A 26,515-nucleotide genomic window follows, 5' to 3' on the forward strand; every position below is an offset into this window, starting at 1 on the left:
CTTTTAGTGACACGGGGCAGCGGCCACTCCTGCTGCAGTACCTTTATTGTACCTCTTTTACCGTGCTCAGCATTTTATTCCCTATACACCTCTCAGCCTTTCCCGTGCGGCTCTTTTTACCCAGCAGCGCTGCCCCAAAGGTCCCGCGGTGCAGCTCTTTTAGTGACACGGGGCAGCGGCCACTCCCGCTGCAGTACCTTTATTGTACCTCATTTACCATGCTCAGCATTTCATTCCCTTTACACCTCTCAGCCTTTCCCGTGCTGCTCTTTATAACCATTAGCGCTGCCCCGCCGGTCCCACGGTGCAGCTCTTTTAGTGACACGGGGCAGCGGCCATACCTGCTGCAGTACCTTTTGAATATTTCTTAGACCATTGTCAACATTTTATTCCGCTCACACTTCTTAGCCTTTCCCGTGCTGAACTTTTTACCCAGCAGCGCTGCCCCGAAGGTCCCGCGGTGCAGCTCTTTTAGTGACACGGGGCAGCGGCCACTCCTGCTGCAGTACCTTTATTGTACCTCTTTTACCATGCTCAGCATTTTATTCCCTATACACCTCTCAGCCTTTCCCGTGCTGAGCTTTTTACCCAGCAGCGCTGCCCCGCCGGTCCCACGGTGCAGCTCTTTTAGTGACACGGGGCAGCGGCCATACCTGCTGCAGTACCTTTTGAATATTTCTTAGACCATTGTCAATATTTTATTCCCCTCACGCTTCCCTTTGTCAATATTTTATTCCGCTCACACTTCCCAGCCTTTCCCGTGCGGCTCTTTTTACCCAGCAGCGCTGCCCCGAAGGTCCCTCGGTGCAGCTCTCTTAGTGACACGGGGCAGGGGCGGAGAGCCCTCTAGGTGCGGCTCCTCTGTGGCACTTTACCGTGTTCTATTTTATTTCATTGGTACCTCGCGCATTGCGCCGGGCGGGTCATTCGGAGACATGCGCCGGCTCTCACAGCGCCCCGCCCGCCGCCGCTCCCCGGGGCCCTCCCCGCTGCTCTCGGGAGATCGCACACCGCAGGCGGCCCAAGCCCCGTCCCGCCGACGGCACTCGCCACCCGCCGCCCGCCGCCGCGTTCTCCCGCTGCCTACCGGCACGAAGCGGCGCTGCCGATGACGGAGCCGATGCGCGGCTGCCACGCCGCTTTCCCCGCGCCTCAGGGCCGGCGGCTTCGGCCCCACAGGGCGGCGTCCCCGCATCCGGGCCAGCCCGCGGAGCTCCTGCCGCCGCCGCCGCCGCCCCCCGACTGAGGGGCCGCGACGCCGGCGCCCCCTTTTATACTCCGCACCCCCCTTTTCCCGCCACTGCCGCGCTGGGCTCCCCCCGCCTCAAAACCGCCCTGAAGCGCCCAAGGCGGGAACGGCGCAGCCGCGACGGTGCCTCAGAGAAGCTCTTTTGGCGGCACGGGGCAGCGGCCACCCCCCCTGCAGTACCTTTATTGTACTTCTTTTATTATGCTCAGCATTTTATTCCCTATACACCTCTCAGCCATTCCCGTGCTGAGCTTTATAACCAGCAGCGCTGCCCCGAAGGTCCCACGGTGCAGCTCTTTTAGTGACACGGGGCAGCGGCCACTCCTGCTGCAGTACCTTTATTGTAGCTCTTTTACCATGCTCAGCATTTTATTCCCTTTACACCTCTCAGCCATTCCCGTGCTGAGCTTTATAACCAGCAGCGCTGCCCCGCCGGTCCCACGGTGCAGCTCTTTTAGTGACACGGGGCAGCGGCCATACCTGCTGCATTACCTTTTGAGTATTTCTTAGACCATTGTCAAAATTTTATTCCCCTCACACTTCCCTTTGTCAATATTTTATTCCGCTCACACTTCCCAGCCTTTCCCGTGCGGCTCTTTTTACCCAGTAGCGCTGCCCCGAAGGTCCCTCGATGCAGCTCTTTTAGTGACACGGGGCAGCGGCCACTCCTGCTGCAGTACCTTTATTGTACCTCTTTTACCGTGCTCAGCATTTTATTCCCTATACACCTCTCAGCCTTTCCCGTGCGGCTCTTTTTACCCAGCAGCGCTGCCCCAAAGGTCCCGCGGTGCAGCTCTTTTAGTGACACGGGGCAGCGGCCACTCCCGCTGCAGTACCTTTATTGTACCTCATTTACCATGCTCAGCATTTCATTCCCTTTACACCTCTCAGCCTTTCCCGTGCTGCTCTTTATAACCATTAGCACTGCCCCGCCGGTCCCACGGTGCAGCTCTTTTAGTGACACGGGGCAGCGGCCATACCTGCTGCAGTACCTTTTGAATATTTCTTAGACCATTGTCAACATTTTATTCCGCTCACACTTCTTAGCCTTTCCCGTGCTGAACTTTTTACCCAGCAGCGCTGCCCCGAAGGTCCCGCGGTGCAGCTCTTTTAGTGACACGGGGCAGCGGCCACTCCTGCTGCAGTACCTTTATTGTACCTCTTTTACCATGCTCAGCATTTTATTCCCTTTACACCTCTCAGCCTTTCCCGTGCTGAGCTTTTTACCCAGCAGCGCTGCCCCGCCGGTCCCACGGTGCAGCTCTTTTAGTGACACGGGGCAGCGGCCATACCTGCTGCATTACCTTTTGAGTATTTCTTAGACCATTGTCAATATTTTATTCCCCTCACACTTCCCTTTGTCAATATTTTATTCCGCTCACACTTCCCAGCCTTTCCCGTTCGGCTCTTTTTACCCAGCAGCGCTGCCCCGCCGGTCCCACGGTGCAGCTCTTTTAGTGACACGGGGCAGCGGCCACTCCTGCTGCAGTACCTTTATTGTACCTCTTTTACCATGCTCAGCATTTCATTCCCTTTACACCTCTCAGCCTTTCCCGTGCTGCTCTGTATAACCATTAGCACTGCCCCGCCGGTCCCACGGTGCAGCTCTTTTAGTGACACGGGGCAGCGGCCATACCTGCTGCAGTACCTTTTGAATATTTCTTAGACCATTGTCAACATTTTATTCCCCTCACACTTCCCATTGTCAACATTTTAATCCGCTCACACTTCTTAGCCTTTCCCGTGCTGAGCTTTTTACCCAGCAGCGCTGCCCCGCCGGTCCCACGGTGCAGCTCTTTTAGTGACACGGGGCAGCGGCCATACCTGCTGCATTAACTTTTGAGTATTTCTTAGACCATTGTCAATATTTTATTCCCCTCACGCTTCCCTTTGTCAATATTTTATTCCGCTCACACTTCCCAGCCTTTCCCGTTCGGCTCTTTTTACCCAGTAGCGCTGCCCCGAAGGTCCCTCGGTGCAGCTCTCTTAGTGACACGGGGCAGGGGCGGAGAGCCCTCTAGGTGCGGCTCCTCTGTGGCACTTTACCGTGTTCTATTTTATTTCATTGGTACCTCGCGCATTGCGCCGGGCGGCTCATTCGGAGACATGCGCCGGCTCTCACAGCGCCCCGCCCGCCGCCGCTCCCCGGGGCCCTCCCCGCTGCTCTCGGGAGATCGCACACCGCAGGCGGCCCAAGCCCCGTCCCGCCGACGGCACTCGCCACCCGCCGCCCGCCGCCGCGTTCTCCCGCTGCCTACCGGCACGAAGCGGCGCTGCCGATGACGGAGCCGATGCGCGGCTGCCACGCCGCTTTCCCCGCGCCTCAGGGCCGGCGGCTTCGGCCCCACAGGGCGGCGTCCCCGCATCCGGGCCAGCCCGCGGAGCTCCTGCCGCCGCCGCCCCCCGACTGAGGGGCCGCGACGCCGGCGCCCCCTTTTATACTCCGCACCCCCCTTTTCCCGCCACTGCCGCGCTGGGCTCCCCCCGCCTCAAAACCGCCCTGAAGCGCCCAAGGCGGGAACGGCGCAGCCGCGACGGTGCCTCAGAGAAGCTCTTTTGGCGGCACGGGGCAGCGGCCACCCCCCCTGCAGTACCTTTATTGTACTTCTTTTATTATGCTCAGCATTTTATTCCCTATACACCTCTCAGCCTTTCCCGTGCTGAGCTTTATAACCAGCAGCGCTGCCCCGCCGGTCCCACGGTGCAGCTCTTTTAGTGACACGGGGCAGCGGCCACTCCCGCTGCAGTACCTTTATTGTACCTCTTTTACCATGCTCAGCATTTTATTCCCTTTACACCTCTCAGCCTTTCCCGTGCTGCTCTTTATAACCATTAGCACTGCCCCGCCGGTCCCGCGGTGCAGCTCTTTTAGTGACACGGGGCAGCGTCCACTCCTGCTGCAGTACCTTTATTGTACCTCTTTTACCATGCTCAGCATTTTATTCCCTATACACCTCTCAGCCTTTCCCGTGCTGAGCTTTTTACCCAGCAGCGCTGCCCCGCCAGTCCCACGGTGCAGCTCTTTTAGTGACACGGGGCAGCGGCCATACCTGCTGCTGTACCTTTTGAATATTTCTTAGACCATTGTCAATATTTTATTCCCCTCACGCTTCCCTTTGTCAATATTTTATTCCGCTCACTCTTCCCAGCCTTTCCCGTGCGGCTCTTTTTACCCAGCAGCGCTGCCCCGAAGGTCCCTCGGTGCAGCTCTCTTAGTGACACGGGGCAGGGGCGGAGAGCCCTCTAGGTGCGGCTCCTCTGTGGCACTTTACCGTGTTCTATTTTATTTCATTGGTACCTCGCGCATTGCGCCGGGCGGCTCATTCGGAGACATGCGCCGGCTCTCACAGCGCCCCGCCCGCCGCCGCTCCCCGGGGCCCTCCCCGCTGCTCTCGGGAGATCGCACACCGCAGGCGGCCCAAGCCCCGTCCCGCCGACGGCACTCGCCACCCGCCGCCCGCCGCCGCGTTCTCCCGCTGCCTACCGGCACGAAGCGGCGCTGCCGATGACGGAGCCGATGCGCGGCTGCCACGCCGCTTTCCCCGCGCCTCAGGGCCGGCGGCTTCGGCCCCACAGGGCGGCGTCCCCGCATCCGGGCCAGCCCGCGGAGCTCCTGCCGCCGCCGCCGCCGCCCCCCGACTGAGGGGCCGCGACGCCGGCGCCCCCTTTTATACTCCGCACCCCCCTTTTCCCGCCACTGCCGCGCTGGGCTCCCCCCGCCTCAAAACCGCCCTGAAGCGCCCAAGGCGGGAACGGCGCAGCCGCGACGGTGCCTCAGAGAAGCTCTTTTGGCGGCACGGGGCAGCGGCCACCCCCCCTGCAGTACCTTTATTGTACTTCTTTTATTATGCTCAGCATTTTATTCCCTATACACCTCTCAGCCTTTCCCGTGCTGAGCTTTTTACCCAGCAGCGCTGCCCCGCCGGTCCCACGGTGCAGCTCTTTTAGTGACACGGGGCAGCGGCCACTCCTGCTGCAGTACCTTTTGAATATTTCTTAGACCATTGTCAATATTTTATTCCCCTCACACTTCCCTTTGTCAATATTTTATTCCGCTCACACTTCCCAGCATTTCCCGGGCGGCTCTTTTTACCCAGTAGCGCTGCCCCGAAGGTCCCTCGATGCAGCTCTTTTAGTGACACGGGGCAGCGGCCACTCCTGCTGCAGTACCTTTATTGTACCTCTTTTACCGTGCTCAGCATTTTATTCCCTATACACCTCTCAGCCTTTCCCGTGCGGCTCTTTTTACCCAGCAGCGCTGCCCCAAAGGTCCCGCGGTGCAGCTCTTTTAGTGACACGGGGCAGCGGCCACTCCCGCTGCAGTACCTTTATTGTACCTCATTTACCATGCTCAGCATTTCATTCCCTTTACACCTCTCAGCCTTTCCCGTGCTGCTCTTTATAACCATTAGCGCTGCCCCGCCGGTCCCACGGTGCAGCTCTTTTAGTGACACGGGGCAGCGGCCATACCTGCTGCAGTACCTTTTGAATATTTCTTAGACCATTGTCAACATTTTATTCCGCTCACACTTCTTAGCCTTTCCCGTGCTGAACTTTTTACCCAGCAGCGCTGCCCCGAAGGTCCCGCGGTGCAGCTCTTTTAGTGACACGGGGCAGCGGCCACTCCTGCTGCAGTACCTTTATTGTACCTCTTTTACCATGCTCAGCATTTTATTCCCTATACACCTCTCAGCCTTTCCCGTGCTGAGCTTTTTACCCAGCAGCGCTGCCCCGCCGGTCCCACGGTGCAGCTCTTTTAGTGACACGGGGCAGCGGCCATACCTGCTGCAGTACCTTTTGAATATTTCTTAGACCATTGTCAATATTTTATTCCCCTCACGCTTCCCTTTGTCAATATTTTATTCCGCTCACACTTCCCAGCCTTTCCCGTGCGGCTCTTTTTACCCAGCAGCGCTGCCCCGAAGGTCCCTCGGTGCAGCTCTCTTAGTGACACGGGGCAGGGGCGGAGAGCCCTCTAGGTGCGGCTCCTCTGTGGCACTTTACCGTGTTCTATTTTATTTCATTGGTACCTCGCGCATTGCGCCGGGCGGGTCATTCGGAGACATGCGCCGGCTCTCACAGCGCCCCGCCCGCCGCCGCTCCCCGGGGCCCTCCCCGCTGCTCTCGGGAGATCGCACACCGCAGGCGGCCCAAGCCCCGTCCCGCCGACGGCACTCGCCACCCGCCGCCCGCCGCCGCGTTCTCCCGCTGCCTACCGGCACGAAGCGGCGCTGCCGATGACGGAGCCGATGCGCGGCTGCCACGCCGCTTTCCCCGCGCCTCAGGGCCGGCGGCTTCGGCCCCACAGGGCGGCGTCCCCGCATCCGGGCCAGCCCGCGGAGCTCCTGCCGCCGCCGCCGCCGCCCCCCGACTGAGGGGCCGCGACGCCGGCGCCCCCTTTTATACTCCGCACCCCCCTTTTCCCGCCACTGCCGCGCTGGGCTCCCCCCGCCTCAAAACCGCCCTGAAGCGCCCAAGGCGGGAACGGCGCAGCCGCGACGGTGCCTCAGAGAAGCTCTTTTGGCGGCACGGGGCAGCGGCCACCCCCCCTGCAGTACCTTTATTGTACTTCTTTTATTATGCTCAGCATTTTATTCCCTATACACCTCTCAGCCTTTCCCGTGCTGAGCTTTATAACCAGCAGCGCTGCCCCGAAGGTCCCACGGTGCAGCTCTTTTAGTGACACGGGGCAGCGGCCACTCCTGCTGCAGTACCTTTATTGTAGCTCTTTTACCATGCTCAGCATTTTATTCCCTTTACACCTCTCAGCCATTCCCGTGCTGAGCTTTATAACCAGCAGCGCTGCCCCGCCGGTCCCACGGTGCAGCTCTTTTAGTGACACGGGGCAGCGGCCATACCTGCTGCATTACCTTTTGAGTATTTCTTAGACCATTGTCAAAATTTTATTCCCCTCACACTTCCCTTTGTCAATATTTTATTCCGCTCACACTTCCCAGCCTTTCCCGTGCGGCTCTTTTTACCCAGTAGCGCTGCCCCGAAGGTCCCTCGATGCAGCTCTTTTAGTGACACGGGGCAGCGGCCACTCCTGCTGCAGTACCTTTATTGTACCTCTTTTACCGTGCTCAGCATTTTATTCCCTATACACCTCTCAGCCTTTCCCGTGCGGCTCTTTTTACCCAGCAGCGCTGCCCCAAAGGTCCCGCGGTGCAGCTCTTTTAGTGACACGGGGCAGCGGCCACTCCCGCTGCAGTACCTTTATTGTACCTCATTTACCATGCTCAGCATTTCATTCCCTTTACACCTCTCAGCCTTTCCCGTGCTGCTCTTTATAACCATTAGCACTGCCCCGCCGGTCCCACGGTGCAGCTCTTTTAGTGACACGGGGCAGCGGCCATACCTGCTGCAGTACCTTTTGAATATTTCTTAGACCATTGTCAACATTTTATTCCGCTCACACTTCTTAGCCTTTCCCGTGCTGAACTTTTTACCCAGCAGCGCTGCCCCGAAGGTCCCGCGGTGCAGCTCTTTTAGTGACACGGGGCAGCGGCCACTCCTGCTGCAGTACCTTTATTGTACCTCTTTTACCATGCTCAGCATTTTATTCCCTTTACACCTCTCAGCCTTTCCCGTGCTGAGCTTTTTACCCAGCAGCGCTGCCCCGCCGGTCCCACGGTGCAGCTCTTTTAGTGACACGGGGCAGCGGCCATACCTGCTGCATTACCTTTTGAGTATTTCTTAGACCATTGTCAATATTTTATTCCCCTCACACTTCCCTTTGTCAATATTTTATTCCGCTCACACTTCCCAGCCTTTCCCGTTCGGCTCTTTTTACCCAGCAGCGCTGCCCCGCCGGTCCCACGGTGCAGCTCTTTTAGTGACACGGGGCAGCGGCCACTCCTGCTGCAGTACCTTTATTGTACCTCTTTTACCATGCTCAGCATTTCATTCCCTTTACACCTCTCAGCCTTTCCCGTGCTGCTCTGTATAACCATTAGCACTGCCCCGCCGGTCCCACGGTGCAGCTCTTTTAGTGACACGGGGCAGCGGCCATACCTGCTGCAGTACCTTTTGAATATTTCTTAGACCATTGTCAACATTTTATTCCCCTCACACTTCCCATTGTCAACATTTTAATCCGCTCACACTTCTTAGCCTTTCCCGTGCTGAGCTTTTTACCCAGCAGCGCTGCCCCGCCGGTCCCACGGTGCAGCTCTTTTAGTGACACGGGGCAGCGGCCATACCTGCTGCATTAACTTTTGAGTATTTCTTAGACCATTGTCAATATTTTATTCCCCTCACACTTCCCTTTGTCAATATTTTATTCCGCTCACACTTCCCAGCCTTTCCCGTTCGGCTCTTTTTACCCAGTAGCGCTGCCCCGAAGGTCCCTCGATGCAGCTCTTTTAGTGACACGGGGCAGCGGCCACTCCTGCTGCAGTACCTTTATTGTACCTCTTTTACCGTGCTCAGCATTTTATTCCCTATACACCTCTCAGCCTTTCCCGTGCGGCTCTTTTTACCCAGCAGCGCTGCCCCAAAGGTCCCGCGGTGCAGCTCTTTTAGTGACACGGGGCAGCGGCCACTCCCGCTGCAGTACCTTTATTGTACCTCATTTACCATGCTCAGCATTTCATTCCCTTTACACCTCTCAGCCTTTCCCGTGCTGCTCTTTATAACCATTAGCACTGCCCCGCCGGTCCCACGGTGCAGCTCTTTTAGTGACACGGGGCAGCGGCCATACCTGCTGCAGTACCTTTTGACTATTTCTTAGACCATTGTCAACATTTTATTCCGCTCACACTTCTTAGCCTTTCCCGTGCTGAACTTTTTACCCAGTAGCGCTGCCCCGAAGGTCCCGCGGTGCAGCTCTTTTAGTGACACGGGGCAGCGGCCACTCCTGCTGCAGTACCTTTATTGTACCTCTTTTACCATGCTCAGCATTTCATTCCCTTTACACCTCTCAGCCTTTCCCGTGCTGAGCTTTTTACCCAGCAGCGCTGCCCCGCCGGTCCCACGGTGCAGCTCTTTTAGTGACACGGGGCAGCGGCCATACCTGCTGCATTACCTTTTGAGTATTTCTTAGACCATTGTCAATATTTTATTCCCCTCACACTTCCCTTTGTCAATATTTTATTCCGCTCACACTTCCCAGCCTTTCCCGTGCGGCTCTTTTTACCCAGTAGCGCTGCCCCGCCGGTCCCTCGATGCAGCTCTTTTAGTGACACGGGGCAGCGGCCACTCCTGCTGCAGTACCTTTATTGTACCTCTTTTACCGTGCTCAGCATTTTATTCCCTATACACCTCTCAGCCTTTCCCGTGCGGCTCTTTTTACCCAGCAGCGCTGCCCCAAAGGTCCCGCGGTGCAGCTCTTTTAGTGACACGGGGCAGCGGCCATACCTGCTGCAGTACCTTTTGAATATTTCTTAGACCATTGTCAATATTTTATTCCCCTCACGCTTCCCTTTGTCAATATTTTATTCCGCTCACACTTCCCAGCCTTTCCCGTGCGGCTCTTTTTACCCAGCAGCGCTGCCCCGAAGGTCCCTCGGTGCAGCTCTCTTAGTGACACGGGGCAGGGGCGGAGAGCCCTCTAGGTGCGGCTCCTCTGTGGCACTTTACCGTGTTCTATTTTATTTCATTGGTACCTCGCGCATTGCGCCGGGCGGCTCATTCGGAGACATGCGCCGGCTCTCACAGCGCCCCGCCCGCCGCCGCTCCCCGGGGCCCTCCCCGCTGCTCTCGGGAGATCGCACACCGCAGGCGGCCCAAGCCCCGTCCCGCCGACGGCACTCGCCACCCGCCGCCCGCCGCCGCGTTCTCCCGCTGCCTACCGGCACGAAGCGGCGCTGCCGATGACGGAGCCGATGCGCGGCTGCCACGCCGCTTTCCCCGCGCCTCAGGGCCGGCGGCTTCGGCCCCACAGGGCGGCGTCCCCGCATCCGGGCCAGCCCGCGGAGCTCCTGCCGCCGCCGCCGCCGCCCCCCGACTGAGGGGCCGCGACGCCGGCGCCCCCTTTTATACTCCGCACCCCCCTTTTCCCGCCACTGCCGCGCTGGGCTCCCCCCGCCTCAAAACCGCCCTGAAGCGCCCAAGGCGGGAACGGCGCAGCCGCGACGGTGCCTCAGAGAAGCTCTTTTGGCGGCACGGGGCAGCGGCCACCCCCCCTGCAGTACCTTTATTGTACTTCTTTTATTATGCTCAGCATTTTATTCCCTATACACCTCTCAGCCTTTCCCGTGCTGAGCTTTATAACCAGCAGCGCTGCCCCGAAGGTCCCACGGTGCAGCTCTTTTAGTGACACGGGGCAGCGGCCACTCCTGCTGCAGTACCTTTATTGTAGCTCTTTTACCATGCTCAGCATTTTATTCCCTTTACACCTCTCAGCCATTCCCGTGCTGAGCTTTATAACCAGCAGCGCTGCCCCGCCGGTCCCACGGTGCAGCTCTTTTAGTGACACGGGGCAGCGGCCATACCTGCTGCATTACCTTTTGAGTATTTCTTAGACCATTGTCAATATTTTATTCCCCTCACACTTCCCTTTGTCAATATTTTATTCCGCTCACACTTCCCAGCCTTTCCCGTGCGGCTCTTTTTACCCAGTAGCGCTGCCCCGAAGGTCCCTCGATGCAGCTCTTTTAGTGACACGGGGCAGCGGCCACTCCTGCTGCAGTACCTTTATTGTACCTCTTTTACCGTGCTCAGCATTTTATTCCCTATACACCTCTCAGCCTTTCCCGTGCGGCTCTTTTTACCCAGCAGCGCTGCCCCAAAGGTCCCGCGGTGCAGCTCTTTTAGTGACACGGGGCAGCGGCCATACCTGCTGCAGTACCTTTTGAATATTTCTTAGACCATTGTCAATATTTTATTCCCCTCACGCTTCCCTTTGTCAATATTTTATTCCGCTCACACTTCCCAGCCTTTCCCGTGCGGCTCTTTTTACCCAGCAGCGCTGCCCCGAAGGTCCCTCGGTGCAGCTCTCTTAGTGACACGGGGCAGGGGCGGAGAGCCCTCTAGGTGCGGCTCCTCTGTGGCACTTTACCGTGTTCTATTTTATTTCATTGGTACCTCGCGCATTGCGCCGGGCGGCTCATTCGGAGACATGCGCCGGCTCTCATAGCGCCCCGCCCGCCGCCGCTCCCCGGGGCCCTCCCCGCTGCTCTCGGGAGATCGCACACCGCAGGCGGCCCAAGCCCCGTCCCGCCGACGGCACTCGCCACCCGCCGCCCGCCGCCGCGTTCTCCCGCTGCCTACCGGCACGAAGCGGCGCTGCCGATGACGGAGCCGATGCGCGGCTGCCACGCCGCTTTCCCCGCGCCTCAGGGCCGGCGGCTTCGGCCCCACAGGGCGGCGTCCCCGCATCCGGGCCAGCCCGCGGAGCTCCTGCCGCCGCCGCCGCCGCCCCCCGACTGAGGGGCCGCGACGCCGGCGCCCCCTTTTATACTCCGCACCCCCCTTTTCCCGCCACTGCCGCGCTGGGCTCCCCCCGCCTCAAAACCGCCCTGAAGCGCCCAAGGCGGGAACGGCGCAGCCGCGACGGTGCCTCAGAGAAGCTCTTTTGGCGGCACGGGGCAGCGGCCACCCCCCCTGCAGTACCTTTATTGTACTTCTTTTATTATGCTCAGCATTTTATTCCCTATACACCTCTCAGCCTTTCCCGTGCTGAGCTTTATAACCAGCAGCGCTGCCCCGAAGGTCCCACGGTGCAGCTCTTTTAGTGACACGGGGCAGCGGCCACTCCTGCTGCAGTACCTTTATTGTAGCTCTTTTACCATGCTCAGCATTTTATTCCCTTTACACCTCTCAGCCATTCCCGTGCTGAGCTTTATAACCAGCAGCGCTGCCCCGCCGGTCCCACGGTGCAGCTCTTTTAGTGACACGGGGCAGCGGCCATACCTGCTGCATTACCTTTTGAGTATTTCTTAGACCATTGTCAATATTTTATTCCCCTCACACTTCCCTTTGTCAATATTTTATTCCGCTCACACTTCCCAGCCTTTCCCGTGCGGCTCTTTTTACCCAGTAGCGCTGCCCCGAAGGTCCCTCGATGCAGCTCTTTTAGTGACACGGGGCAGCGGCCACTCCTGCTGCAGTACCTTTATTGTACCTCTTTTACCGTGCTCAGCATTTTATTCCCTATACACCTCTCAGCCTTTCCCGTGCGGCTCTTTTTACCCAGCAGCGCTGCCCCAAAGGTCCCGCGGTGCAGCTCTTTTAGTGACACGGGGCAGCGGCCACTCCCGCTGCAGTACCTTTTGAGTATTTCTTAGACCATTGTCAATATTTTATTCCCCTCACACTTCCCTTTGTCAATATTTTATTCCGCTCACACTTCCCAGCCTTTCCCGTTCGGCTCTTTTTACCCAGTAGCGCTGCCCCGAAGGTCCCTCGATGCAGCTCTTTTAGTGACACGGGGCAGCGGCCACTCCTGCTGCAGTACCTTTATTGTACCTCTTTTACCGTGCTCAGCATTTTATTCCCTATACACCTCTCAGCCTTTCCCGTGCGGCTCTTTTTACCCAGCAGCGCTGCCCCAAAGGTCCCGCGGTGCAGCTCTTTTAGTGACACGGGGCAGCGGCCATACCTGCTGCAGTACCTTTTGAATATTTCTTAGACCATTGTCAATATTTTATTCCCCTCACGCTTCCCTTTGTCAATATTTTATTCCGCTCACACTTCCCAGCCTTTCCCGTGCGGCTCTTTTTACCCAGCAGCGCTGCCCCGAAGGTCCCTCGGTGCAGCTCTCTTAGTGACACGGGGCAGGGGCGGAGAGCCCTCTAGGTGCGGCTCCTCTGTGGCACTTTACCGTGTTCTATTTTATTTCATTGGTACCTCGCGCATTGCGCCGGGCGGCTCATTCGGAGACATGCGCCGGCTCTCACAGCGCCCCGCCCGCCGCCGCTCCCCGGGGCCCTCCCCGCTGCTCTCGGGAGATCGCACACCGCAGGCGGCCCAAGCCCCGTCCCGCCGACGGCACTCGCCACCCGCCGCCCGCCGCCGCGTTCTCCCGCTGCCTACCGGCACGAAGCGGCGCTGCCGATGACGGAGCCGATGCGCGGCTGCCACGCCGCTTTCCCCGCGCCTCAGGGCCGGCGGCTTCGGCCCCACAGGGCGGCGTCCCCGCATCCGGGCCAGCCCGCGGAGCTCCTGCCGCCGCCGCCGCCGCCCCCCGACTGAGGGGCCGCGACGCCGGCGCCCCCTTTTATACTCCGCACCCCCCTTTTCCCGCCACTGCCGCGCTGGGCTCCCCCCGCCTCAAAACCGCCCTGAAGCGCCCAAGGCGGGAACGGCGCAGCCGCGACGGTGCCTCAGAGAAGCTCTTTTGGCGGCACGGGGCAGCGGCCACCCCCCCTGCAGTACCTTTATTGTACTTCTTTTATTATGCTCAGCATTTTATTCCCTATACACCTCTCAGCCTTTCCCGTGCTGAGCTTTATAACCAGCAGCGCTGCCCCGAAGGTCCCACGGTGCAGCTCTTTTAGTGACACGGGGCAGCGGCCACTCCTGCTGCAGTACCTTTATTGTAGCTCTTTTACCATGCTCAGCATTTTATTCCCTTTACACCTCTCAGCCATTCCCGTGCTGAGCTTTATAACCAGCAGCGCTGCCCCGCCGGTCCCACGGTGCAGCTCTTTTAGTGACACGGGGCAGCGGCCATACCTGCTGCATTACCTTTTGAGTATTTCTTAGACCATTGTCAAAATTTTATTCCCCTCACACTTCCCTTTGTCAATATTTTATTCCGCTCACACTTCCCAGCCTTTCCCGTGCGGCTCTTTTTACCCAGTAGCGCTGCCCCGAAGGTCCCTCGATGCAGCTCTTTTAGTGACACGGGGCAGCGGCCACTCCTGCTGCAGTACCTTTATTGTACCTCTTTTACCGTGCTCAGCATTTTATTCCCTATACACCTCTCAGCCTTTCCCGTGCGGCTCTTTTTACCCAGCAGCGCTGCCCCAAAGGTCCCGCGGTGCAGCTCTTTTAGTGACACGGGGCAGCGGCCACTCCCGCTGCAGTACCTTTATTGTACCTCATTTACCATGCTCAGCATTTCATTCCCTTTACACCTCTCAGCCTTTCCCGTGCTGCTCTTTATAACCATTAGCACTGCCCCGCCGGTCCCACGGTGCAGCTCTTTTAGTGACACGGGGCAGCGGCCATACCTGCTGCAGTACCTTTTGAATATTTCTTAGACCATTGTCAACATTTTATTCCGCTCACACTTCTTAGCCTTTCCCGTGCTGAACTTTTTACCCAGCAGCGCTGCCCCGAAGGTCCCGCGGTGCAGCTCTTTTAGTGACACGGGGCAGCGGCCACTCCTGCTGCAGTACCTTTATTGTACCTCTTTTACCATGCTCAGCATTTTATTCCCTTTACACCTCTCAGCCTTTCCCGTGCTGAGCTTTTTACCCAGCAGCGCTGCCCCGCCGGTCCCACGGTGCAGCTCTTTTAGTGACACGGGGCAGCGGCCATACCTGCTGCATTACCTTTTGAGTATTTCTTAGACCATTGTCAATATTTTATTCCCCTCACACTTCCCTTTGTCAATATTTTATTCCGCTCACACTTCCCAGCCTTTCCCGTTCGGCTCTTTTTACCCAGCAGCGCTGCCCCGCCGGTCCCACGGTGCAGCTCTTTTAGTGACACGGGGCAGCGGCCACTCCTGCTGCAGTACCTTTATTGTACCTCTTTTACCATGCTCAGCATTTCATTCCCTTTACACCTCTCAGCCTTTCCCGTGCTGCTCTGTATAACCATTAGCACTGCCCCGCCGGTCCCACGGTGCAGCTCTTTTAGTGACACGGGGCAGCGGCCATACCTGCTGCAGTACCTTTTGAATATTTCTTAGACCATTGTCAACATTTTATTCCCCTCACACTTCCCATTGTCAACATTTTAATCCGCTCACACTTCTTAGCCTTTCCCGTGCTGAGCTTTTTACCCAGCAGCGCTGCCCCGCCGGTCCCACGGTGCAGCTCTTTTAGTGACACGGGGCAGCGGCCATACCTGCTGCATTAACTTTTGAGTATTTCTTAGACCATTGTCAATATTTTATTCCCCTCACACTTCCCTTTGTCAATATTTTATTCCGCTCACACTTCCCAGCCTTTCCCGTTCGGCTCTTTTTACCCAGTAGCGCTGCCCCGAAGGTCCCTCGATGCAGCTCTTTTAGTGACACGGGGCAGCGGCCACTCCTGCTGCAGTACCTTTATTGTACCTCTTTTACCGTGCTCAGCATTTTATTCCCTATACACCTCTCAGCCTTTCCCGTGCGGCTCTTTTTACCCAGCAGCGCTGCCCCAAAGGTCCCGCGGTGCAGCTCTTTTAGTGACACGGGGCAGCGGCCACTCCCGCTGCAGTACCTTTATTGTACCTCATTTACCATGCTCAGCATTTCATTCCCTTTACACCTCTCAGCCTTTCCCGTGCTGCTCTTTATAACCATTAGCACTGCCCCGCCGGTCCCACGGTGCAGCTCTTTTAGTGACACGGGGCAGCGGCCATACCTGCTGCAGTACCTTTTGACTATTTCTTAGACCATTGTCAACATTTTATTCCGCTCACACTTCTTAGCCTTTCCCGTGCTGAACTTTTTACCCAGTAGCGCTGCCCCGAAGGTCCCGCGGTGCAGCTCTTTTAGTGACACGGGGCAGCGGCCACTCCTGCTGCAGTACCTTTATTGTACCTCTTTTACCATGCTCAGCATTTCATTCCCTTTACACCTCTCAGCCTTTCCCGTGCTGAGCTTTTTACCCAGCAGCGCTGCCCCGCCGGTCCCACGGTGCAGCTCTTTTAGTGACACGGGGCAGCGGCCATACCTGCTGCATTACCTTTTGAGTATTTCTTAGACCATTGTCAATATTTTATTCCCCTCACACTTCCCTTTGTCAATATTTTATTCCGCTCACACTTCCCAGCCTTTCCCGTGCGGCTCTTTTTACCCAGTAGCGCTGCCCCGCCGGTCCCTCGATGCAGCTCTTTTAGTGACACGGGGCAGCGGCCACTCCTGCTGCAGTACCTTTATTGTACCTCTTTTACCGTGCTCAGCATTTTATTCCCTATACACCTCTCAGCCTTTCCCGTGCGGCTCTTTTTACCCAGCAGCGCTGCCCCAAAGGTCCCGCGGTGCAGCTCTTTTAGTGACACGGGGCAGCGGCCATACCTGCTGCAGTACCTTTTGAATATTTCTTAGACCATTGTCAATATTTTATTCCCCTCACGCTTCCCTTTGTCAATATTTTATTCCGCTCACACTTCCCAGCCTTTCCCGTGCGGCTCTTTTTACCCAGCAGCGCTGCCCCGAAGGTCCCTCGGTGCAGCTCTCTTAGTGACACGGGGCAGGGGCGGAGAGCCCTCTAGGTGCGGCTCCTCTGTGGCACTTTACCGTGTTCTATTTTATTTCATTGGTACCTCGCGCATTGCGCCGGGCGGCTCATTCGGAGACATGCGCCGGCTCTCACAGCGCCCCGCCCGCCGCCGCTCCCCGGGGCCCTCCCCGCTGCTCTCGGGAGATCGCACACCGCAGGCGGCCCAAGCCCCGTCCCGCCGACGGCACTCGCCACCCGCCGCCCGCCGCCGCGTTCTCCCGCTGCCTACCGGCACGAAGCGGCGCTGCCGATGACGGAGCCGATGCGCGGCTGCCACGCCGCTTTCCCCGCGCCTCAGGGCCGGCGGCTTCGGCCCCACAGGGCGGCGTCCCCGCATCCGGGCCAGCCCGCGGAGCTCCTGCCGCCGCCGCCGCCGCCCCCCGACTGAGGGGCCGCGACGCCGGCGCCCCCTTTTATACTCCGCACCCCCCTTTTCCCGCCACTGCCGCGCTGGGCTCCCCCCGCCTCAAAACCGCCCTGAAGCGCCCAAGGCGGGAACGGCGCAGCCGCGACGGTGCCTCAGAGAAGCTCTTTTGGCGGCACGGGGCAGCGGCCACCCCCCCTGCAGTACCTTTATTGTACTTCTTTTATTATGCTCAGCATTTTATTCCCTATACACCTCTCAGCCTTTCCCGTGCTGAGCTTTATAACCAGCAGCGCTGCCCCGAAGGTCCCACGGTGCAGCTCTTTTAGTGACACGGGGCAGCGGCCACTCCTGCTGCAGTACCTTTATTGTAGCTCTTTTACCATGCTCAGCATTTTATTCCCTTTACACCTCTCAGCCATTCCCGTGCTGAGCTTTATAACCAGCAGCGCTGCCCCGCCGGTCCCACGGTGCAGCTCTTTTAGTGACACGGGGCAGCGGCCATACCTGCTGCATTACCTTTTGAGTATTTCTTAGACCATTGTCAATATTTTATTCCCCTCACACTTCCCTTTGTCAATATTTTATTCCGCTCACACTTCCCAGCCTTTCCCGTGCGGCTCTTTTTACCCAGTAGCGCTGCCCCGAAGGTCCCTCGATGCAGCTCTTTTAGTGACACGGGGCAGCGGCCACTCCTGCTGCAGTACCTTTATTGTACCTCTTTTACCGTGCTCAGCATTTTATTCCCTATACACCTCTCAGCCTTTCCCGTGCGGCTCTTTTTACCCAGCAGCGCTGCCCCAAAGGTCCCGCGGTGCAGCTCTTTTAGTGACACGGGGCAGCGGCCATACCTGCTGCAGTACCTTTTGAATATTTCTTAGACCATTGTCAATATTTTATTCCCCTCACGCTTCCCTTTGTCAATATTTTATTCCGCTCACACTTCCCAGCCTTTCCCGTGCGGCTCTTTTTACCCAGCAGCGCTGCCCCGAAGGTCCCTCGGTGCAGCTCTCTTAGTGACACGGGGCAGGGGCGGAGAGCCCTCTAGGTGCGGCTCCTCTGTGGCACTTTACCGTGTTCTATTTTATTTCATTGGTACCTCGCGCATTGCGCCGGGCGGCTCATTCGGAGACATGCGCCGGCTCTCATAGCGCCCCGCCCGCCGCCGCTCCCCGGGGCCCTCCCCGCTGCTCTCGGGAGATCGCACACCGCAGGCGGCCCAAGCCCCGTCCCGCCGACGGCACTCGCCACCCGCCGCCCGCCGCCGCGTTCTCCCGCTGCCTACCGGCACGAAGCGGCGCTGCCGATGACGGAGCCGATGCGCGGCTGCCACGCCGCTTTCCCCGCGCCTCAGGGCCGGCGGCTTCGGCCCCACAGGGCGGCGTCCCCGCATCCGGGCCAGCCCGCGGAGCTCCTGCCGCCGCCGCCGCCGCCCCCCGACTGAGGGGCCGCGACGCCGGCGCCCCCTTTTATACTCCGCACCCCCCTTTTCCCGCCACTGCCGCGCTGGGCTCCCCCCGCCTCAAAACCGCCCTGAAGCGCCCAAGGCGGGAACGGCGCAGCCGCGACGGTGCCTCAGAGAAGCTCTTTTGGCGGCACGGGGCAGCGGCCACCCCCCCTGCAGTACCTTTATTGTACTTCTTTTATTATGCTCAGCATTTTATTCCCTATACACCTCTCAGCCTTTCCCGTGCTGAGCTTTATAACCAGCAGCGCTGCCCCGAAGGTCCCACGGTGCAGCTCTTTTAGTGACACGGGGCAGCGGCCACTCCTGCTGCAGTACCTTTATTGTAGCTCTTTTACCATGCTCAGCATTTTATTCCCTTTACACCTCTCAGCCATTCCCGTGCTGAGCTTTATAACCAGCAGCGCTGCCCCGCCGGTCCCACGGTGCAGCTCTTTTAGTGACACGGGGCAGCGGCCATACCTGCTGCATTACCTTTTGAGTATTTCTTAGACCATTGTCAATATTTTATTCCCCTCACACTTCCCTTTGTCAATATTTTATTCCGCTCACACTTCCCAGCCTTTCCCGTGCGGCTCTTTTTACCCAGTAGCGCTGCCCCGAAGGTCCCTCGATGCAGCTCTTTTAGTGACACGGGGCAGCGGCCACTCCTGCTGCAGTACCTTTATTGTACCTCTTTTACCGTGCTCAGCATTTTATTCCCTATACACCTCTCAGCCTTTCCCGTGCGGCTCTTTTTACCCAGCAGCGCTGCCCCAAAGGTCCCGCGGTGCAGCTCTTTTAGTGACACGGGGCAGCGGCCACTCCCGCTGCAGTACCTTTTGAGTATTTCTTAGACCATTGTCAATATTTTATTCCCCTCACACTTCCCTTTGTCAATATTTTATTCCGCTCACACTTCCCAGCCTTTCCCGTTCGGCTCTTTTTACCCAGTAGCGCTGCCCCGAAGGTCCCTCGATGCAGCTCTTTTAGTGACACGGGGCAGCGGCCACTCCTGCTGCAGTACCTTTATTGTACCTCTTTTACCGTGCTCAGCATTTTATTCCCTATACACCTCTCAGCCTTTCCCGTGCGGCTCTTTTTACCCAGCAGCGCTGCCCCAAAGGTCCCGCGGTGCAGCTCTTTTAGTGACACGGGGCAGCGGCCATACCTGCTGCAGTACCTTTTGAATATTTCTTAGACCATTGTCAATATTTTATTCCCCTCACGCTTCCCTTTGTCAATATTTTATTCCGCTCACACTTCCCAGCCTTTCCCGTGCGGCTCTTTTTACCCAGCAGCGCTGCCCCGAAGGTCCCTCGGTGCAGCTCTCTTAGTGACACGGGGCAGGGGCGGAGAGCCCTCTAGGTGCGGCTCCTCTGTGGCACTTTACCGTGTTCTATTTTATTTCATTGGTACCTCGCGCATTGCGCCGGGCGGCTCATTCGGAGACATGCGCCGGCTCTCACAGCGCCCCGCCCGCCGCCGCTCCCCGGGGCCCTCCCCGCTGCTCTCGGGAGATCGCACACCGCAGGCGGCCCAAGCCCCGTCCCGCCGACGGCACTCGCCACCCGCCGCCCGCCGCCGCGTTCTCCCGCTGCCTACCGGCACGAAGCGGCGCTGCCGATGACGGAGCCGATGCGCGGCTGCCACGCCGCTTTCCCCGCGCCTCAGGGCCGGCGGCTTCGGCCCCACAGGGCGGCGTCCCCGCATCCGGGCCAGCCCGCGGAGCTCCTGCCGCCGCCGCCGCCGCCCCCCGACTGAGGGGCCGCGACGCCGGCGCCCCCTTTTATACTCCGCACCCCCCTTTTCCCGCCACTGCCGCGCTGGGCTCCCCCCGCCTCAAAACCGCCCTGAAGCGCCCAAGGCGGGAACGGCGCAGCCGCGACGGTGCCTCAGAGAAGCTCTTTTGGCGGCACGGGGCAGCGGCCACCCCCCCTGCAGTACCTTTATTGTACTTCTTTTATTATGCTCAGCATTTTATTCCCTATACACCTCTCAGCCTTTCCCGTGCTGAGCTTTATAACCAGCAGCGCTGCCCCGAAGGTCCCACGGTGCAGCTCTTTTAGTGACACGGGGCAGCGGCCACTCCTGCTGCAGTACCTTTATTGTAGCTCTTTTACCATGCTCAGCATTTTATTCCCTTTACACCTCTCAGCCATTCCCGTGCTGAGCTTTATAACCAGCAGCGCTGCCCCGCCGGTCCCACGGTGCAGCTCTTTTAGTGACACGGGGCAGCGGCCATACCTGCTGCATTACCTTTTGAGTATTTCTTAGACCATTGTCAAAATTTTATTCCCCTCACACTTCCCTTTGTCAATATTTTATTCCGCTCACACTTCCCAGCCTTTCCCGTGCGGCTCTTTTTACCCAGTAGCGCTGCCCCGAAGGTCCCTCGATGCAGCTCTTTTAGTGACACGGGGCAGCGGCCACTCCTGCTGCAGTACCTTTATTGTACCTCTTTTACCGTGCTCAGCATTTTATTCCCTATACACCTCTCAGCCTTTCCCGTGCGGCTCTTTTTACCCAGCAGCGCTGCCCCAAAGGTCCCGCGGTGCAGCTCTTTTAGTGACACGGGGCAGCGGCCACTCCCGCTGCAGTACCTTTATTGTACCTCATTTACCATGCTCAGCATTTCATTCCCTTTACACCTCTCAGCCTTTCCCGTGCTGCTCTTTATAACCATTAGCACTGCCCCGCCGGTCCCACGGTGCAGCTCTTTTAGTGACACGGGGCAGCGGCCATACCTGCTGCAGTACCTTTTGAATATTTCTTAGACCATTGTCAATATTTTATTCCCCTCACGCTTCCCTTTGTCAATATTTTATTCCGCTCACACTTCCCAGCCTTTCCCGTGCGGCTCTTTTTACCCAGCAGCGCTGCCCCGAAGGTCCCTCGGTGCAGCTCTCTTAGTGACACGGGGCAGGGGCGGAGAGCCCTCTAGGTGCGGCTCCTCTGTGGCACTTTACCGTGTTCTATTTTATTTCATTGGTACCTCGCGCATTGCGCCGGGCGGCTCATTCGGAGACATGCGCCGGCTCTCACAGCGCCCCGCCCGCCGCCGCTCCCCGGGGCCCTCCCCGCTGCTCTCGGGAGATCGCACACCGCAGGCGGCCCAAGCCCCGTCCCGCCGACGGCACTCGCCACCCGCCGCCCGCCGCCGCGTTCTCCCGCTGCCTACCGGCACGAAGCGGCGCTGCCGATGACGGAGCCGATGCGCGGCTGCCACGCCGCTTTCCCCGCGCCTCAGGGCCGGCGGCTTCGGCCCCACAGGGCGGCGTCCCCGCATCCGGGCCAGCCCGCGGAGCTCCTGCCGCCGCCGCCGCCGCCCCCCGACTGAGGGGCCGCGACGCCGGCGCCCCCTTTTATACTCCGCACCCCCCTTTTCCCGCCACTGCCGCGCTGGGCTCCCCCCGCCTCAAAACCGCCCTGAAGCGCCCAAGGCGGGAACGGCGCAGCCGCGACGGTGCCTCAGAGAAGCTCTTTTGGCGGCACGGGGCAGCGGCCACCCCCCCTGCAGTACCTTTATTGTACTTCTTTTATTATGCTCAGCATTTTATTCCCTATACACCTCTCAGCCTTTCCCGTGCTGAGCTTTTTACCCAGCAGCGCTGCCCCGCCGGTCCCACGGTGCAGCTCTTTTAGTGACACGGGGCAGCGGCCACTCCTGCTGCAGTACCTTTTGAATATTTCTTAGACCATTGTCAATATTTTATTCCCCTCACACTTCCCTTTGTCAATATTTTATTCCGCTCACACTTCCCAGCATTTCCCGGGCGGCTCTTTTTACCCAGTAGCGCTGCCCCGCCGGTCCCTCGATGCAGCTCTTTTAGTGACACGGGGCAGCGGCCACTCCCGCTGCAGTACCTTTATTGTACCTCATTTACCATGCTCAGCATTTCATTCCCTTTACACCTCTCAGCCTTTCCCGTGCTGCTCTTTATAACCATTAGCACTGCCCCGCCGGTCCCACGGTGCAGCTCTTTTAGTGACACGGGGCAGCGGCCATACCTGCTGCAGTACCTTTTGAATATTTCTTAGACCATTGTCAACATTTTATTCCGCTCACACTTCTTAGCCTTTCCCGTGCTGAACTTTTTACCCAGCAGCGCTGCCCCGAAGGTCCCGCGGTGCAGCTCTTTTAGTGACACGGGGCAGCGGCCACTCCTGCTGCAGTACCTTTATTGTACCTCTTTTACCATGCTCAGCATTTTATTCCCTTTACACCTCTCAGCCATTCCCGTGCTGAGCTTTATAACCAGCAGCGCTGCCCCGAAGGTCCCGCGGTGCAGCTCTTTTAGTGACACGGGGCAGCGGCCACTCCTGCTGCAGTACCTTTATTGTACCTCTTTTACCATGCTCAGCATTTTATTCCCTATACACCTCTCAGCCTTTCCCGTGCTGAGCTTTTTACCCAGCAGCGCTGCCCCGCCGGTCCCACGGTGCAGCTCTTTTAGTGACACGGGGCAGCGGCCATACCTGCTGCATTACCTTTTGAATATTTCTTAGACCATTGTCAATATTTTATTCCCCTCACGCTTCCCTTTGTCAATATTTTATTCCGCTCACACTTCCCAGCCTTTCCCGTGCGGCTCTTTTTACCCAGCAGCGCTGCCCCGAAGGTCCCTCGGTGCAGCTCTCTTAGTGACACGGGGCAGGGGCGGAGAGCCCTCTAGGTGCGGCTCCTCTGTGGCACTTTACCGTGTTCTATTTTATTTCATTGGTACCTCGCGCATTGCGCCGGGCGGCTCATTCGGAGACATGCGCCGGCTCTCACAGCGCCCCGCCCGCCGCCGCTCCCCGGGGCCCTCCCCGCTGCTCTCGGGAGATCGCACACCGCAGGCGGCCCAAGCCCCGTCCCGCCGACGGCACTCGCCACCCGCCGCCCGCCGCCGCGTTCTCCCGCTGCCTACCGGCACGAAGCGGCGCTGCCGATGACGGAGCCGATGCGCGGCTGCCACGCCGCTTTCCCCGCGCCTCAGGGCCGGCGGCTTCGGCCCCACAGGGCGGCGTCCCCGCATCCGGGCCAGCCCGCGGAGCTCCTGCCGCCGCCGCCCCCCGACTGAGGGGCCGCGACGCCGGCGCCCCCTTTTATACTCCGCACCCCCCTTTTCCCGCCACTGCCGCGCTGGGCTCCCCCCGCCTCAAAACCGCCCTGAAGCGCCCAAGGCGGGAACGGCGCAGCCGCGACGGTGCCTCAGAGAAGCTCTTTTAGCGGCACGGGGCAGCGGCCACCCCCCCTGCAGTACCTTTATTGTACTTCTTTTATTATGCTCAGCATTTTATTCCCTATACACCTCTCAGCCTTTCCCGTGCTGAGCTTTATAACCAGCAGCGCTGCCCCGCCGGTCCCACGGTGCAGCTCTTTTAGTGACACGGGGCAGCGGCCACTCCCGCTGCAGTACCTTTATTGTACCTCTTTTACCATGCTCAGCATTTTATTCCCTTTACACCTCTCAGCCTTTCCCGTGCTGCTCTTTATAACCATTAGCACTGCCCCGCCGGTCCCGCGGTGCAGCTCTTTTAGTGACACGGGGCAGCGTCCACTCCTGCTGCAGTACCTTTATTGTACCTCTTTTACCATGCTCAGCATTTTATTCCCTATACACCTCTCAGCCTTTCCCGTGCTGAGCTTTTTACCCAGCAGCGCTGCCCCGCCAGTCCCACGGTGCAGCTCTTTTAGTGACACGGGGCAGCGGCCATACCTGCTGCTGTACCTTTTGAATATTTCTTAGACCATTGTCAATATTTTATTCCCCTCACGCTTCCCTTTGTCAATATTTTATTCCGCTCACTCTTCCCAGCCTTTCCCGTGCGGCTCTTTTTACCCAGCAGCGCTGCCCCGAAGGTCCCTCGGTGCAGCTCTCTTAGTGACACGGGGCAGGGGCGGAGAGCCCTCTAGGTGCGGCTCCTCTGTGGCACTTTACCGTGTTCTATTTTATTTCATTGGTACCTCGCGCATTGCGCCGGGCGGCTCATTCGGAGACATGCGCCGGCTCTCACAGCGCCCCGCCCGCCGCCGCTCCCCGGGGCCCTCCCCGCTGCTCTCGGGAGATCGCACACCGCAGGCGGCCCAAGCCCCGTCCCGCCGACGGCACTCGCCACCCGCCGCCCGCCGCCGCGTTCTCCCGCTGCCTACCGGCACGAAGCGGCGCTGCCGATGACGGAGCCGATGCGCGGCTGCCACGCCGCTTTCCCCGCGCCTCAGGGCCGGCGGCTTCGGCCCCACAGGGCGGCGTCCCCGCATCCGGGCCAGCCCGCGGAGCTCCTGCCGCCGCCGCCGCCGCCCCCCGACTGAGGGGCCGCGACGCCGGCGCCCCCTTTTATACTCCGCACCCCCCTTTTCCCGCCACTGCCGCGCTGGGCTCCCCCCGCCTCAAAACCGCCCTGAAGCGCCCAAGGCGGGAACGGCGCAGCCGCGACGGTGCCTCAGAGAAGCTCTTTTGGCGGCACGGGGCAGCGGCCACCCCCCCTGCAGTACCTTTATTGTACTTCTTTTATTATGCTCAGCATTTTATTCCCTATACACCTCTCAGCCTTTCCCGTGCTGAGCTTTTTACCCAGCAGCGCTGCCCCGCCGGTCCCACGGTGCAGCTCTTTTAGTGACACGGGGCAGCGGCCACTCCTGCTGCAGTACCTTTTGAATATTTCTTAGACCATTGTCAATATTTTATTCCCCTCACACTTCCCTTTGTCAATATTTTATTCCGCTCACACTTCCCAGCATTTCCCGGGCGGCTCTTTTTACCCAGTAGCGCTGCCCCGAAGGTCCCTCGATGCAGCTCTTTTAGTGACACGGGGCAGCGGCCACTCCTGCTGCAGTACCTTTATTGTACCTCTTTTACCGTGCTCAGCATTTTATTCCCTATACACCTCTCAGCCTTTCCCGTGCGGCTCTTTTTACCCAGCAGCGCTGCCCCAAAGGTCCCGCGGTGCAGCTCTTTTAGTGACACGGGGCAGCGGCCACTCCCGCTGCAGTACCTTTATTGTACCTCATTTACCATGCTCAGCATTTCATTCCCTTTACACCTCTCAGCCTTTCCCGTGCTGCTCTTTATAACCATTAGCGCTGCCCCGCCGGTCCCACGGTGCAGCTCTTTTAGTGACACGGGGCAGCGGCCATACCTGCTGCAGTACCTTTTGAATATTTCTTAGACCATTGTCAACATTTTATTCCGCTCACACTTCTTAGCCTTTCCCGTGCTGAACTTTTTACCCAGCAGCGCTGCCCCGAAGGTCCCGCGGTGCAGCTCTTTTAGTGACACGGGGCAGCGGCCACTCCTGCTGCAGTACCTTTATTGTACCTCTTTTACCATGCTCAGCATTTTATTCCCTATACACCTCTCAGCCTTTCCCGTGCTGAGCTTTTTACCCAGCAGCGCTGCCCCGCCGGTCCCACGGTGCAGCTCTTTTAGTGACACGGGGCAGCGGCCATACCTGCTGCAGTACCTTTTGAATATTTCTTAGACCATTGTCAATATTTTATTCCCCTCACGCTTCCCTTTGTCAATATTTTATTCCGCTCACACTTCCCAGCCTTTCCCGTGCGGCTCTTTTTACCCAGCAGCGCTGCCCCGAAGGTCCCTCGGTGCAGCTCTCTTAGTGACACGGGGCAGGGGCGGAGAGCCCTCTAGGTGCGGCTCCTCTGTGGCACTTTACCGTGTTCTATTTTATTTCATTGGTACCTCGCGCATTGCGCCGGGCGGCTCATTCGGAGACATGCGCCGGCTCTCACAGCGCCCCGCCCGCCGCCGCTCCCCGGGGCCCTCCCCGCTGCTCTCGGGAGATCGCACACCGCAGGCGGCCCAAGCCCCGTCCCGCCGACGGCACTCGCCACCCGCCGCCCGCCGCCGCGTTCTCCCGCTGCCTACCGGCACGAAGCGGCGCTGCCGATGACGGAGCCGATGCGCGGCTGCCACGCCGCTTTCCCCGCGCCTCAGGGCCGGCGGCTTCGGCCCCACAGGGCGGCGTCCCCGCATCCGGGCCAGCCCGCGGAGCTCCTGCCGCCGCCGCCGCCGCCCCCCGACTGAGGGGCCGCGACGCCGGCGCCCCCTTTTATACTCCGCACCCCCCTTTTCCCGCCACTGCCGCGCTGGGCTCCCCCCGCCTCAAAACCGCCCTGAAGCGCCCAAGGC

Source organism: Aphelocoma coerulescens, chromosome 1A (assembly GCF_041296385.1).
Source record: "Aphelocoma coerulescens isolate FSJ_1873_10779 chromosome 1A, UR_Acoe_1.0, whole genome shotgun sequence".
Taxonomy (NCBI): Eukaryota; Metazoa; Chordata; class Aves; order Passeriformes; family Corvidae; genus Aphelocoma; species Aphelocoma coerulescens.